The 15,983-nt window shown below is 36.3% G+C and overlaps 1 pseudogene; it reads right to left on the reverse strand.

The window, feature by feature from the left end:
* Positions 1-7,810: 7,810 nt before the first annotated feature.
* LOC147640217 (chalcone synthase pseudogene) lies at positions 7,811-15,460 on the reverse strand (annotated as a pseudogene).
* Between the last annotated feature and the right edge of the window lie 523 nt (positions 15,461-15,983).

Here is a 15,983-nt window from a genome sequence, read left to right on the forward strand (position 1 = left end):
GCTTCAAGTACCAAAGCACATCATTTTTCAGGCCTGCCCAATCAATCAAGACCTCTTCAAATATATCAGGGAAGTACACAAACTCTCTTTTTATTATTTTTTCTCAAATTATTTTGATATGCAATAAATAAATCGATAAGTGTATACGAGAGAATCCGATATAGGGCGTGCTTAACGATGAGTAATTCTTAACTTTTTTAATTATACATGATAATCTTGGTCTATGAGACTCATGGAATAAATAGTTTTGGTGGGGTAAAGAATTAGAAGATAGAATATTTGACTAGTTTGTGACTAAATTTTAGGTATAACCTTTATTAGGAAGTGTTTTGCGAAGCATTTATCTTTCCGTGTGTTTAGAATCAAATTTTAACATAAAGACAAAAGTTTTAGATGGCAAAGAACTCTATAAGAGTGTATGAGAGGCTAGAAAGCCAAATCCCTTTCGTTTTTTAGTTATTCAAGTACAAAGTGCGGCATTGGTTGTTTTTTACAGTTTTATGTTTAAAACACAACTTTGGCCATTTTGAATGTAGCTCTTAAAGAGACCTTAGAACTCATTTTTAGAAGACCATCACTGAGATATGTTTTATAGAGAATTAGAAGTCCTAACACTTTGTAGTTTTGACTTTTCTCTAATTCCAAATAAATTGGAAGGTATTACTCTTCAAAAGAGACAAGTTGTCAGGCTTTGCCTTAGAAATTGCCATCAAGATTGACTATCTTATCTATATTGATCGGATGGACTAACGCATAGACCGGACATAAGCATAGTGAAGACTTAGCTATAGTAGTGACTAGAGATGATCTCGCTAGTTAGAACATGATAATTGATTCTGTTAAAAATAAAGATTCTCGTGTGACTTGAAATACTAAGAGAAGTTAAACTGTTTGAATTAAAAGCTAGTTTTATACTTGAAGTTGATTTTGATTGATTTGATTGATTTGAATATGCATGCCTTGAAAGATTATGGACTAGAGATAGTATAAGATGATAAGTATGACTTGTGATTGCTTTTTTATGAAAGGAATGATTGATATGCATGCCGGCCATCCTGAGACAGGGAACGTCGGACAAAGAACGAGATTTATGCCCTCTGAAAGCCATGTGGTAGAACCCAGAGAGGACAAGATTCAGAAAGAGGCATACTCAAGATGGCCGGGATGTCGAGTGTGGAGGTTGGGCGGACAAGCATCGGAGAAAGCCCTAGATTGGTTGGATTTTGGTCATTATGTGAGTAACCATGTCGTCAAGCATGGTAATGATGATAGAATCTTGAGATAGACACATACATTGTGATTGATTGAGATGAGATGCTTTAATTGATAGAGAGATTTATATTATGTGAATGTTTGTTTGAGATTACATGATTCTTTACTTATGTGATAAGAATCTTGGATATGGCATGCATGCTTATTTTGTTATTTGAGAGGATTGCTTTGATTGTATTGCTATGTAGAAATAGCACGATTAAGTGAGTTTCAATGTTTTCTTAGATTAAGTTACACGATTATGATATGGCTACATTCGAGACCGTCACATTTTTATATCAATTTAGCTTATGAAAATTCTCTCTTTCCATGACATCGAATCAAGAAAAAGGCCCAGAAAGTGGAAAACCCACCAATGGTGCAAAACCTTAGATGATTGCTACCAATGGCCTAAGGGACAAGGACATTAAGAAAATGGAACAATATAATCCTACAAAGATCTTGGAAGATTTTATTAAGAACACCATCATGTTTGTTGATAAAAGGAACGAAAGGCAAGAAGAACCAAAGACACAATCTTAGTCACATAGTGACTCTGATAAGGAGGAAAAGGAGATGAAGAAGAAGTATGAGACCACCTCTGAAGAAGAAGAACAAATGCACCTCCAATGAAACTTCAGAATTAGAATCAGAGTCTCAATGGCATCATCAACTTGCACACAGAATAATGGCATCAACAACTCAAAACTAGGAGTGTTTTTATGAGGAGAAGCAATTCAATACAATGTTGAGAAAACTAGATAAAATAGGATATGAGGGGCACTAAAAACTCAGAGAAGTGTTGACTTGACAAAACACAAAGGTCAAAGTGTGGTTTAAAATAGCTAAAAACTTGAACAAATAATCACTTCCTGATGTTTAAGGGTGAAAAGTCAAATGACCCTGACATCCACATCAATACATTTGAGCAGGCATGGAAGGTCTATAAGCCAATAAGAGAACTCTTAAAGGAGCTCAAAAGAGATCAATTTGCTACCACCTTTGAAGATATTCTGATGGATTGGCTCATGCAATTTGATGATGACCATTTTTCTAACTATGCTGAGTTGAGGGATGCATTCCCGAAGATATTCAAGAACATAAGTTTCTCTTTTCTTATTCTTCTTATGTTCTTCCCTCCTTGTCATATTACCTTATGTTTGATGACAAGTCGAAGTAGAAGAAACATGAAATCTTTTTATTCTTTTTCCTCTCCATATGAAAATAAAAACGAAGAAAGTAGAGGAAGTGGAGAGTAAATTAAGTAGGCATGTTATTATAAATAATATAAGACATAGGCTGGGAAGAAGGAATATCATTCAAATCAACAGAGTGCCCACCATCGTGTGCACAAGGTTTTAGGATCTCTCAACCTAGATAACATGACTTTGTCAAAAGCAATTGGATTTTATATTGATGCTAGTGGCATCTCTCTCTCTCTCTCTCTCTCTCTCTCTCTCTCTCATATTATGATATATCCTTTTTCACAAAATTCATAGCATCTCTATCAAGTTAAAACTAATAATGTTTGAATAACATGAATGCTACTCCTTTGTTTTGTAAATATATACAAGTAATTTTAACAAGCAAAGAAAGGTTGTTCTTTGCTTGATTCTTATTAAAGTGTTCACATTTCATGTTCAATAATCAAGTCATTAGTCTCTTCATAATTATTTTTTAATCCCCTCATTGATTATATCCACCACACTAGTTCTATATCATTTCGGTATAAAAGTCTTTCCCTTGTCCAATAGCATTTAAACCATTACTCATTTTGTCTTTCATTTACCCAAGTTCCTACCCATTAATTTTTATTTTCATTATTAGTTTTTAATTAAACCTGTGAAAACTGCACTATGCTTAAAGCATAATCTACTACTATAAAAAGACAATCACATGTTTTTTGTGATAAGGGTTGGTATCTAAGTTCTCAAGGCTAGATATTAAACATGATTTTGTAAAGCCTTATAAGGATTATTACTTGTTTCATTAACATTGAGCAATGTGCAGAATAGATTGAGGAAGAGCAACACTTTGCATGATTTGTGCACCACTAGATGATCCTAAGACAAAGCATGCCTTTTAAAGAACCTTGTTGATGTAAACAAGTAATCAACCCCACTTAAAAACATCCAGCAAAATGGTGTGAACCATTGTGTTTGCTTTATAGCCATTGCCAAGATTAAGATTTCATTTGATGTTACAAAATCCAAATAAATGTTTGAAACAAAGATAAATTCTAGCCTATGCTTAATATTTGGGATAAATAAGGCTTTAACACCTTCATGGTATAAGAGAGCGTTGCTATTCTACATAAACAAAATCTCTATAGATAATTTATAAGTGCATGTTTTGGCAAAGATGTCTAATCGATAATGTTATGAGTAGTATATATAGTGTGCAAAATCATGAACTGATGAAGTTTTTTGCAGCAGAAAAGTTTTGAAGAGGCTATACATGTAAAATAAGTTTTTTGTATGCATGAATTTCTGTGTCTATAATTGAGTGAGTTGATGATGTCATTAATTCACTAAAGTTTCCTTGCAAAAGTTTTGATCAAGTTTAATGTGCCCACATAGGTTTGAGAGAGCGAGGTATGTTTTTGGAAGCCCACACTTGCATGTGTGAAGAAAGTCAATTTTTTGAAGCCTTTTCTTTTATGTTAAGTTGTTTACAAAGATCTTTAAAATGTTAAAGTTTTTTGGGACACCATAAAGAAACTAGACAATAAAAATTATCATGTGCAGAGATTCAAAATAGAAGCACAGTGACAAGTATAGAGGAGAAACCAGTGCCCTTTGTTCTTCATCATGGGAAAGGTAAGCAAATAGTTAAAGAAGCCTACAATTTAGCCAACCACTAGCACATGGAGCTCAAGAATTTGAATCTCAAGAACAAAACAGTGATGAGCGAAATGCAAGGCAAGTAATCACACCTCACATTGAACATTGTGATTTAGTTGAAGAATTATGCGATATTCTTGCAAACATGCATAAGAGTGTGTCCAATTCACATAAAATGCAATTGAAAGTAGAGTCGTGAATAATGTTAAAAGCTAAAATATTTCTATCTCAAATTATGTTAAAGAATTGTGTTTCAAGCATGCTTGAATAGCTTTTGTTGTGAATATAAATTGTTTTATTCATTTATCATGGTGATAGAAGAGTTACCTACTTTTAAGGATCTCATTATAAAAGACGATCCAAGAAGAACACATTCTTGGAGGTACATCAAAGTCTTATACTAATTAGTATGGTTAGGATGCAATCATTCCCTTAAAAATTCTAAAGGAAAAAGAAATAAAGGAAGCGGCTTTGACTCATATGGAAGCGCTAATCAAACCTCATATCAAACCCAACATTAAAATTCTTGGAAATTGTCGAGGATCACAAGTAGGCTTTTTAGAATTCAAGAGGCAAGGTAAGCTTCAAATGTTCAACAAGTAAGAGTAGATTTTTAGAATGCGATAGAAAAGGTGAGCTTTAAAATTTCAACAATAGAATGAGGTACATGTTATGCATATCAAGATATAAGAGGTGTTTTTTAAATTTATGAAATCAAAGGCCAATGTATCACTACTATTATAAGCCAGGTCATGTCATAAAATATTATTTTTCAAGATAAAAATATGTAAAACAGGGTAGATAAAGAGATATGCGAGAAGAAAATTTTAATAAAGGTAGTCATGCATCAACATCAACTTAAAACAACGGTGACAGAGAGGAGCACATACTTTCTAATGCAACATATGGTTAGTGTTATAATTGAACAGCCATTTGATGATAAGTGTTTTTACCATATAAATTCTCATGAAGTATGGTTTTCATATAAGAAATAAATTAAGGTTCTTGCATTTGTGTCCATAAAATAAGACTCAACACATTCTATTACTGTTATAGGTGACAGTAGTTGATTTTTCAGATAATGTTGTGAAATATTTGCATGATGTATTGTGTGTTCCAAGTATAATTTAAAATATTGTGTCAGTTGGTGAGATTGAGGAATGAAATTTAGAGGTTATTCTCAATTCATATGAATGCACGCTGTAAGAGCACAACAATAATTGTAAGGTTTTGGGCAAAGCTAACAAAGATGGTATAATGTTTGTTTTGGATGTTATTTTATAGCACAAAGTGTGCTCTTATGTAAAGAACAATAGTCTACCAAAGTTTGAGCAATGGCATAAGATATTGGGTCATACAAATGTATGAAGGTAGAAGGACTAGCTAACTTCAAAGATAAGGACTTGTCCAACATTATCAATCCATGCTTGTTGGAAATTAAATGAAGTATTAAGGCTTCACTTTTTCTCATTAGTTAAGGCTTAAAAAGATACAGGATCCAACAAAAAAAAAAGCCAAGCATTGGTGGATCTCATTATTATATCACCTCAATTCATGATTGCGCAAGGACGTTATGGATCTAATCCGTTAAACATAAAAGTGAATCTTCTAAGAAGTTTGTTGAATTTAAAAAATTTATAGAAAACTAATGTAATTATAAGTTCAAAGTCTTGAGAAGTGATGAAGGTAGTGAGTACGTCTTGAAAATTTGACAAATTTGTTAAAACTCATGTAGATGTAGAAGGAGTTTCATAAGTCACGTCGACCTCCCAAACATATATGTCATGGAGGATTAGAATATAATGAGACAAATTTTTTCACAGATTTTGAATCAATAAATTCAAATGTAGAATATACACTTTAGTCAAGTAAACCTACGTTTGAGCCCCCTTTATACCTATGTAAAACTCTACTCATTCATAGAGAAGAAAGAATGGAATGCAACTTGTCATTGAAATCTTACCTCGCTCTCTCAAGATTATGCCTCTTTAAGTACTAAATCTCAACTACTTGTTGAAGCTCCACTCTCCTTGAAAGCCTATTGAAAAATGTTTCTAAAGGAAGCTACTATATCTGCCTACAAGGATACTCGCTTCTCACGCTCTCTCCAAAGAATTCAAAGACAAAATCCACCAAAAACCCACAAGACTTTACTCTAAACCCTCAGACATAAAATTGATGCAACAATAGTGTGATGGATATAATTAATGAGGAGATTAAGAGATAATTATGAAGAGGCTAATGACTTGATTAATGAGCCCAAAATGCACACGTGTTTGAGCAAGCATCAAAAGACATGCCCACAAAAAGAAGATCATTTCTGTATTTGATAAAAATCCTTGTATGTGTATACAAAGGAATGAGTTGTTTATATAGGCTTTAAAACTCATATGACTTGCCAAATCTACTCGAGTTCATTCTACTTGCATGTACTTGATAAAATAAATTCACACTAATCTCCTCATTTATAATATTTTTCCATTCTTTAGCACTTCTGAGAAAATCAAGTTCATTCCATTATGATATAGCTACCATAAAAGCGTAATGTGGAGATAGAAAGGTATCATAAGCTAACCTCTGAATGAGTGACCCTCTTCTTGGTACCTATACACCTTGATCTCCATCATTCTATATCTTCAACGTCACATCCATACTTCAAACACACCATAATTGCAAGCTTTTGCCGAATAATGAGCATACATTTTTGTTCCAACATGGCTTTAGCAATTTGTAAAATGTATCAATTATTCCTCTATGCAACACCATTCATCTCTCAATTATATACTTTAAGTTATTTACACAATAAGAAACAATCTCGTCAAGTAAATTATATTTTGGGCTTAAGCTTCTATCTTTTTTGTTAGGCTTTATTGTTATTTTCTCAAAAATAAGGTTCTAAGTGTGTTTATTATCCAGTAGGGACTTGCAATATCTCTTTATCCATTGGTAAGTTTCTCTTTTCTTGTTCTTTTTATGTCTTATTATCTTATTCTTGATGAGAAGTCGAGGTAGAAGAAACATAAAATCTTCTATTCTTCTTCCTCTCTAAATGTAAAGAAAAAGAAGAAAGAAGAGAAATAAGAGAAAGAGGAGTGTAAATTGATTGGGCATGTAATTACAAATACTATAAGATGTAGCATGGCAAGGAATAGCGTTCAAAGCAAGAGAGTGCCCACTGCCGTGTGCTCAAGATTTTAGGACCTGTCAACCTAGATAATATGACTTTAGCGAAGGAAAATGGATTCTATATTGATGCTCTTGACACGGCATGCTCTCTCTCTCTCTCTCTCTCTCTCTCTCTCTCTCTCTGTATCATGATAATATTAATCCTTCTTTACAAAATTCATAGCATCTCCATGAGATAAATACTAAAAACAAGAAATTTTATAATTATGAAATTCAATATGTCTCTTATATGATAAGAGGGCACACATATAGAGACTTAGTAGAAATGGCAAGAAGAAGACATGTTATCATGGGCCGGAAAGAACGTAGAAATGCCAAGAAGATGAACCACACACGCTACTAATCATCATCTTGCAATAGACCCAACCAACTCTACGAGTGCCCACATGCCATAGCCTTTCTAGGTGTATCTTTATTCAAGGAAAACTAGAATGAATGAAGGTGGAATGAAGGAAGGTGGAATGAAGGTGCCTGGGCCTAAATCTTCCTAGGGTAAAATCCTCTCATATTTTCATTTCCAGCCGAGTAGTTTAAGCAAGGGGGAGGCTCTTAAGGAGAAGAGCCTCGCAAGTCACACCCGGGCCAAAGCTGACGAGCACCCCCCAATCGAATCCCTCACCAGAAGTGGCGAGCTTCTTTTCCAAAGAGTTGCGCCGCATCTGCTCCATGATGAAGAAAACACAAGCGCTGGACATGTTGCCGTATTCAGCGAGCACTTGTCTAGTGGCTGCGAGTTTCTCGGGTTTGAGCTTGAGTGCCTGCTCCATTTGGTTGAGAATGGCGGGGCCACCTGGGTGCGTGATCCAGAAGATGTCATTGGGACTAGGGGCATGGCCATCATCATCATGGACATTATCCAGGGCATCTTGCAAGACGGCAGGCAGGTTCTGAGAGACAAGCTGTGGAACGGTTTTGTGGAGGTGGAATGTGAGGCCGATTTGCTTCCAGTGGCCTTGGATGGCACCATCACTGTCGGGCAAGATGTAGGAGCCGGTCCAGTGAACCTGAAACCAGGGCTTCTCCACGTGAGCGATGGGGTCGGAGCCGACGATGAGGGCGGAGGCACCGTCGCTGAACAAAGCCTGACCCACAAGGCTGTCGATATGGGTCTCATTAGGCCCACGAAAGGTCACCACGGTGATCTCACTGCAGACCACTAGCACGCGTGCGCCCTTGTTGTTCTCGGCCAGCTCCGTGGTCTCCTTATATACGCATGCGCCATGTTTCAACCAAAGTTGGTGTCACTTACCACCTCCCCCAAAAAGAGGGAAAGCCTCTCAAACATCATTAGACTGGTCATTATTATTCACATGCTATATTATTCTTTATATAAGTTATAAAATCATGTTTGCTATCGTTGTCGTCCCTAGAAAAGCTAAAGCTGCTTTTGCAGTGGGAACAATAGACAAGGAAAACCAATAAACCTTGCATGCCCACTTAAACTTAGAAATACAATTAACAATATAGCTAAGGGAGACAACTCTACTCTTGAGGTGAGTGAGCGACATGACCTTTTAATTCTTGCGTGCATGCTCAATCGAGCGGGACATGTTCCTCGCACAGGGGTATCCAAGGTATGAAGTGAAGGCAAAGCTCCCCAAAATTTGGGCCAAAGACTAGAAGATGGTACCGAAAAGTCAAACACCCCTCCTTTACTTTTGTAGCCTTTATAGAAAACCCCCTGGGGACTGGACCCAGTGGTGAAGGTGTGGATAGGAAAGCAAATCTTGGAGAAGCGGCCCCCAAAAGGATGCACTACTCAAGCAATGATGAAAGCCTGTATGCAACTAGGGTACCATGTATCTTGGAGCCACTCTTCCTTTGTCTGGTGGAAGAGGATAGGTGAAATATGCTATGTAATCTTTGCTCAATTGCAATGTAAATAAAACTAAACCTAAAACTACAATGATTTAGTGTAAGATTAAAAACTAAGGTTCCAAAATATTCTTTTTAAGGAAACCTTAGATTGAGTAGATGTTAAAAAATATGGTGCGTAATTATAAAAATCATTCTATATGCTTCATTTTTATAAGTAAATCTATAATTTATGAGCTTCTAAATCTCATCATTGGCCAACAATCTTAGTGATTGAAACCATTGACTAGATTTCCCTTTGAGGCTTAACCCCAAGGTTTGGACCTTCATCACACACTTATCCAGTTCATGAGAAAAAGATTCAAGAAGACATGAGCCAGGGGATAGTCACCCTAGATTCTTCTACTTTGCATAGATGAGAACAAGAAAACAAAATCCAGTTAAGGGACAATCAAAATGGTGAGTCCAATACTTAAATGGGATACAAAAGTACAAATGCAAGCATTCTAAAAGTGGACACAACTTAACGGGATTGAAGAGAGTTATTTGGATTACCTTTTGTGTTCATTAAAGGGTAAGGTAGAAAGGTGGTGTCATCAATACCTTCCCAAGAGACTTAGCCACTTATAAAAAAAGCTCAAAGATTAATTGAAAGATGTAGAGACACATGTAGTAATGAAGAATTACTCTAAAAAATGTCCAAAATCAAACAAAAAGGGCATTTAGTATGCAGATACATTGACCGAATGTTATGGATACAAAAAGGATATTTAGTATGCAAATACATTGACAGAAGGTTATGGATACATTGATTGAATGTTATGCATAGAAAAAGGGCATTTAGAATGTAGATACATTGATCGAATATTATGGATTATGGAAATTATTTGAATTATTAAAAATATTATTTTAATAGATAATTTTATCGTCGATATTTATTTCTCAGACGTATGTTACAATGGATCAGTGTGGCAGGGCTAGTACGGACGACATGATGATGGTTACACATTTTTGGCGTACATATTGGTACACATTTTGGCATGATTATATTTATCACGATATTATATTTTTAGCAAAGTTGAAATGAGTGAAGATATTTGGACAAGACTGTAAATAACAAAAAAGTATGCAAAATTAGACATTTATACGATCTAATATTTATGTTGTGACTTTCTTTAGAATTCAATGCATCAGAGGAGTACTTTTGACATACATTAGTTTTGCAGGCCTAAAAATAGATAAAATTAAGATGTTTTATTTTATCTAAGATTTAATTACCTTCTTTAATATTTGTAAAAGGACACTTCTTGTAAACAGGTCACTTTGGCCTGAAACAAAATTAATACATTTAAATACTCATGCAAGGGGGGGGGATGATTGTACTCGGTGATAGTGTTGACGGTGTACTCTGTCTATTTCTTTCTCTCTCTCACTCATGTCTACTATTGAAGATTATTATCTATCATGCTCTATGTTGTAATTTATTTATGTGTTCCAATTCTAATTTCTTGTTTATCAATTATGGAGGGGGGGAGTTGACTTTCACATACAACTAATTTTGGCAATTTTGCCCACACTTGGTTGTAGAATACACATGTTCTAGTAATTTTAAGTACCCACACGACAAGTTTCTGATAACTGTGCATGAAGTTATACCTGTAGCACGTTGCACCCCTGATAGCAGATCTAAGAGGCTTGCTAAATCTACAAACAGCTCTTCCACAACTTCTTGAGAGTAGACATGGATTCCCAATCAATCAAGACATCTTCAAATATATCAGGGAAGTACACAAACTCTCTTTTTATTATTTTTCTTCAAATTCTTTTGATATGAAATAAATAAATCGATAAGTGTATACGAGAGAATCCGAGTCGATATAGGGCGTGCTTAATGATGAGTTATTCTTAATTTTATTAATCATACATGATCATCTTGGTCTATGAGACTCATGGAATAAATAGTTTTGGTGGGGTAAAGAATTAGAAGATAGAATATTTGACTAGTTTATGACTAAAAACTTGAACAAATAATCACTTCCTGATGTGTAAGGGTGAAAAGTCAAATGACCCTGACATCCACATCAATACATTTGAGCAGGCATGAGCAGGCATGGAAGGTCTATAAGCCAATAAGAGATCAATTTGCTACCACCTTTGAAGATATTCTGATGGATTGGCTCATGCAATTTGATGATGACCATTTTTCTAACTATGCTGAGTTGAGGGATGCATTTGCGAAGATATTCAAGAACATAAGTTTCTCTTTTCTTATTCTTCTTATGTTCTTCCCTCCTTGTCATATTACCTTATGTTTGATGAGAAGTCGAAGTAGAAGAAACATGAAATCTTTTTATTCTTTTTCCTCTCCATATGAAAATAAAAACGAAGAAAGTAGAGAAAGTGGAGAGTAAATTAAGTAGGCATGTTATTATAAATAATATAAGACATAGACTGGGAAGAAGGAATATCATTCAAATCAACAGAGTGCCCACCATTATGTGCACAAGGTTTTAGGATCTCTCAACCTAGATAACATGACTTTGTCAAAAGCAATTGGATTTTATATTGATGCTAGTGGCATGGCTCTCTCTCTCTCTCTCTCTCTCTCTCTCTCTCTCTCTCTCCCTCCCTCTCTCTCTCTCTCTCTCTCTCATATTATGATATATCCTTTTTCACAAAATTCATAGCATCTCTATCAAGTTAAAACTAATAATGTTTGAATAACATGAATGCTACTCCTTTGTTTTGTAAATATATACAAGTAATTTTAACAAGCAAAAAAAGGTTGTTCTTTGCTTGATTCTTATTAAAGTGTTCACATTTCACGTTCAATAATCAAGTCATTCGTCTCTTCATAATTATTTTTTAATCCCCTCATTGATTATATCCACCACACTAGTTTTATATCATTTCGGTAAAAAAGCCTTTCCCTTGTCCAATAGCATTTTTGTGTCAGTTGGTGAAATTGAGGAATGAAATTTAGAGGTTATTCTCAATTCATATGAATGCACGCTGTAAGAGCTCAACAATAATTGTAAGGTTTTGGGCAAAGCTAACAAAGATGGTATAATGTTTGTTTTGGATGTTATTTTATAGCACAAAGTGTGCTCTTATGTAAAGAACAATAGTCTACCAAAGTTTGAGCAATGGCATAAGATATTGGGTCATACAAATGTATGAAGGTAGAAGGACTAGCTAACTTCAAAGATAAGGACTTGTCCAACATTATCAGTCCATGTTTGTTGGAAATTAAATGAAGTATTAAGGCTACACTTTTTCTCATTAGTTAAGGCTTAAAAAGATACGGGATCCAACAAAAAAAATGCCAAGCATTGGTGGATCTCATTATTATATCACCTCAATTCATGATTGCGCAAGGACATTATGGATCTAATCCGTTAAACATAAAAGTGAAGCTTCTAAGAAGTTTGTTGAATTTAAAAAATTTATAGAAAACTAATGTAATTATAAGTTCAAAGTCTTGAGAAGTGATGAAGGTAGTGAGTACGTCTTGAAAATTTGACAAATTTGTTAAAACTCATGTAGATGTAGAAGGAGTTTCATAAGTCACGTCGACCTCCCAAACATATATGTCATGGAGGATTAGAATATAAAGAGACAAATTTTCCCACAGATTTTGAATCAAGAAATTCAAATGTAGAATATACACTTTAGTCAAGTAAACCTATGTTTGAGCCCCCTTTATACCTATGTAAAACTCTACTCATTCATAGAGAAGAAAGAATGGAATGCAACTTGTCATTGAAATCTTACCTCGCTCTCTCAAGATTATGCCTCTTTAAGTACTAAATCTCAACTACTTGTTGAAGCTCCACTCTCCTTGAAAGCCTATTGAAAATTTTTTCTAAGGGAAGCTACTATATCTGCCTACAAGGATACTCGCTTCTCACGCTCTCTCAAAAGAATTCAAAGACAAAATCCACCAAAAACCCACAAGACTTTACTCTAAACCCTCAGACATAAAATTGATGCAACAATAGTGTGATGGATATAATTAATGAGGAGATTAAGAGATAATTATGAAGAGGCTAATGACTTGATTAATGAGCCCAGAATGCACACGTGTTTGAGCAAGCATCAAAAGACATGCCCACAAAAAGAAGACCATTTCTGTATTTGATAAAAATCCTTGTATGTGTATATAAAGGAATGAGTTGTTTATATAGGCTTTAAAACTCATATGACTTGCCAAATCTACTCGAGTTCATTCTACTTGCATGTACTTGATAAAATAAGTTCACACTAATCTCCTCATTTATAATATTTTTCCATTCTTTAGCACTTCTGAGAAAATCAAGTTCATTCCATTATGATATAGCTACCATAAAAGCGTAATGTGGAGATAGAAAGGTATCATAAGCTAACCTCTGAATGAGTGACCCTGTGATCTCCATCATTCTATATCTTCAACGTCACATCCATACTTCAAACACACCATAATTGCAAGCTTTTGCCCAATAATGAGCATACATTTTTGTTCCAACATGGCTTTAGCAATTTGTAAAATGTATCAATTATTCCTCTATGCAACACCATTCATCTCTCAATTATATACTTTAAGTTATTTACACAATAAGAAACAATCTCGTCAAGTAAATTATATTTTGGGCTTAAGCTTCTATCTTTTTTGTTAGGCTTTATTTTTATTTTCTCAAAAATAAGGTTCTAAGTGTGTTTATTATCCAGTAGGGACTTGCAATATCTCTTTATCCATTGGTAAACTTCTCTTTTCTTGTTCTTTTTATGTCTTATTATCTTATTCTTGATGAGAAGTCGAGGTAGAAGAAACATAAAATCTTCTATTCTTCTTCCTCTCTAAATGTAAAGAAAAAGAAGAAAGAAGAGAAATAAGAGAAAGAGGAGTGTAAATTGATTGGGCATGTTATTACAAATACTATAAGATGTAGCATGGCAAGGAATAGCGTTCAAAGCAAGAGAGTGCCCACTGCCGTGTGCTCAAGATTTTAGGACCTGTCAACCTAGATAATATGACTTTAGCGAAGGAAAATGGATTCTATATTGATGCTCTTGACTCGGCATGCTCTCTCTCTCTCTCTCTCTCTCTCTCTCTCTCTCTCTCTCTATCATGATAATATTAATCCTTCTTTACAAAATTCATAGCATCTCCATGAGATAAATACTAAAAACAAGAAATTTTATAATTATGAAATTCAATATGTCTCTTATATGATAAGAAGGCACACATATAGAGACTTAGTAGAAATGGCAAGAAGAAGACATGTTATCATGGGCCGGAAAGAACGTAAAAATGCCAAGAAGATGAACCACACACGCTACTAATCATCATCTTGCAATAGACCCAACCAACTCTACGAGTGCCCACATGCCATAGCCTTTCTAAGTGTATCTTTATTCAAGGAAAACTAGAATGAATGAAGGTGCCTAGGCCTAAATCTTCCTAGGGTAATTTTCTTCCAGTGGCCTTGGATGGCACCATCACTGTCGGGCAAGATGTAGGAGCCGGTCCAGTGAACCTGAAACCAGGGCTTCTCCACGTGAGCGATGGGGTCGGAGCCGACGATGAGGGCGGAGGCACCGTCGCTGAACAAAGCCTGACCCACAAGGCTGTCGATATGGGTCTCATTAGGCCCACGAAAGGTCACCACGGTGATCTCACTGCAGACCACTAGCACGCGTGCGCCCTTGTTGTTCTCGGCCAGCTCCGTGGCCATGCGGAGGGCCGTGCCTCCACCAAAGCAGCCCTGCGAGTACAGCATCAGCCTCTTGATATTGTGGCGCAAACCCAGACGCTTGGTGAGAGCCCAGTCCGCCCCGGGCAAGTCCATGCCGCCCGTTGAGCAGAAGACAAGGTGGGTGATGCAGGACTTGGGGCGGCCCCACTCCTCCAACGCCTTGAGGGCAGCTTCCCCACCAAGCCTGGGTATCTCCTCCACCATGTGCTCTTGCCTCGCATCCAAGGACTGGCCCCAGAAGTCGCACATGCTCGGGTTGGCCCGCAGAATCTCCTCGTTCAGGTACATGTGCCTCTTCTGGATGCCTGATCTGTCACCTGCAGTAGTACGTACGTACAGAGAGAGCAACGTTAGCTTGGAGTTGCGTCTCACCTGCATATTATTATACAGTATTATTGCAATTATATATTAGTATATATGAGGGGGCTTACAAATGCGCTGGAACTTTTGCTTGAGGTCGGTCATGTGGTTGCTGTTGGTGACGTTGAAGTAGAAGTCCGGGTACTCGTGCTGCTTGAAGAGGTGCGGAGGGGTGGCGCTGCCCATGGCGAGCACGCTGGCAGGGCCATCGGCTTGGGCTTTGGCTAATTTGGCTTTGCATGCGGCGCCATTGGTGGTGGAGATCGGCATGGCGGCGGCGAGCTAGCTAGCGCAGGACAGTACTGCGCTCGCTGTGTGTAGATCAGCCCAAGGGGGTGGCTTAATTATGATATGGCTGGCTGTGCTGTATTATAGGGGCGCAGCGCTGCTTGCTTTTATAATGCGCTAGCAGCAGGCCTCCCAATTACTAGTCTTGCCTACGACTAGTCAGTACTACTAGTGCCTCCGTTTTCCTGAGAGGACGCCTCCGATTCCATCACACAACTAGTGCTGCTGTCAATATTATATAAATATAAATATAATATAATATTATGGCCACCAACAAAATGTTCTCTCGATATAATTTGTGTGGAGAAAGTGTATAAATTATGCGAACTATACTATATCGACTTCGGACTAAATTCAATATATGTGCGTTAGAATATAATTATACAGATATATAACCATACAATACTATGGTATATAAATCATATAGAGAGATTAACGTGCTCGTACTGAGGACTTACTGGACGACGGCTACTGAGGGCAAGCGATTAGCGGAGAAAGAGCTCTC

Source organism: Cibotium barometz, chromosome 3 (assembly GCF_041138505.1).
Source record: "Cibotium barometz isolate CiBa-2024 chromosome 3, ASM4113850v1, whole genome shotgun sequence".
In the NCBI taxonomy this organism is placed as follows: Eukaryota; Viridiplantae; Streptophyta; class Polypodiopsida; order Cyatheales; family Cibotiaceae; genus Cibotium; species Cibotium barometz.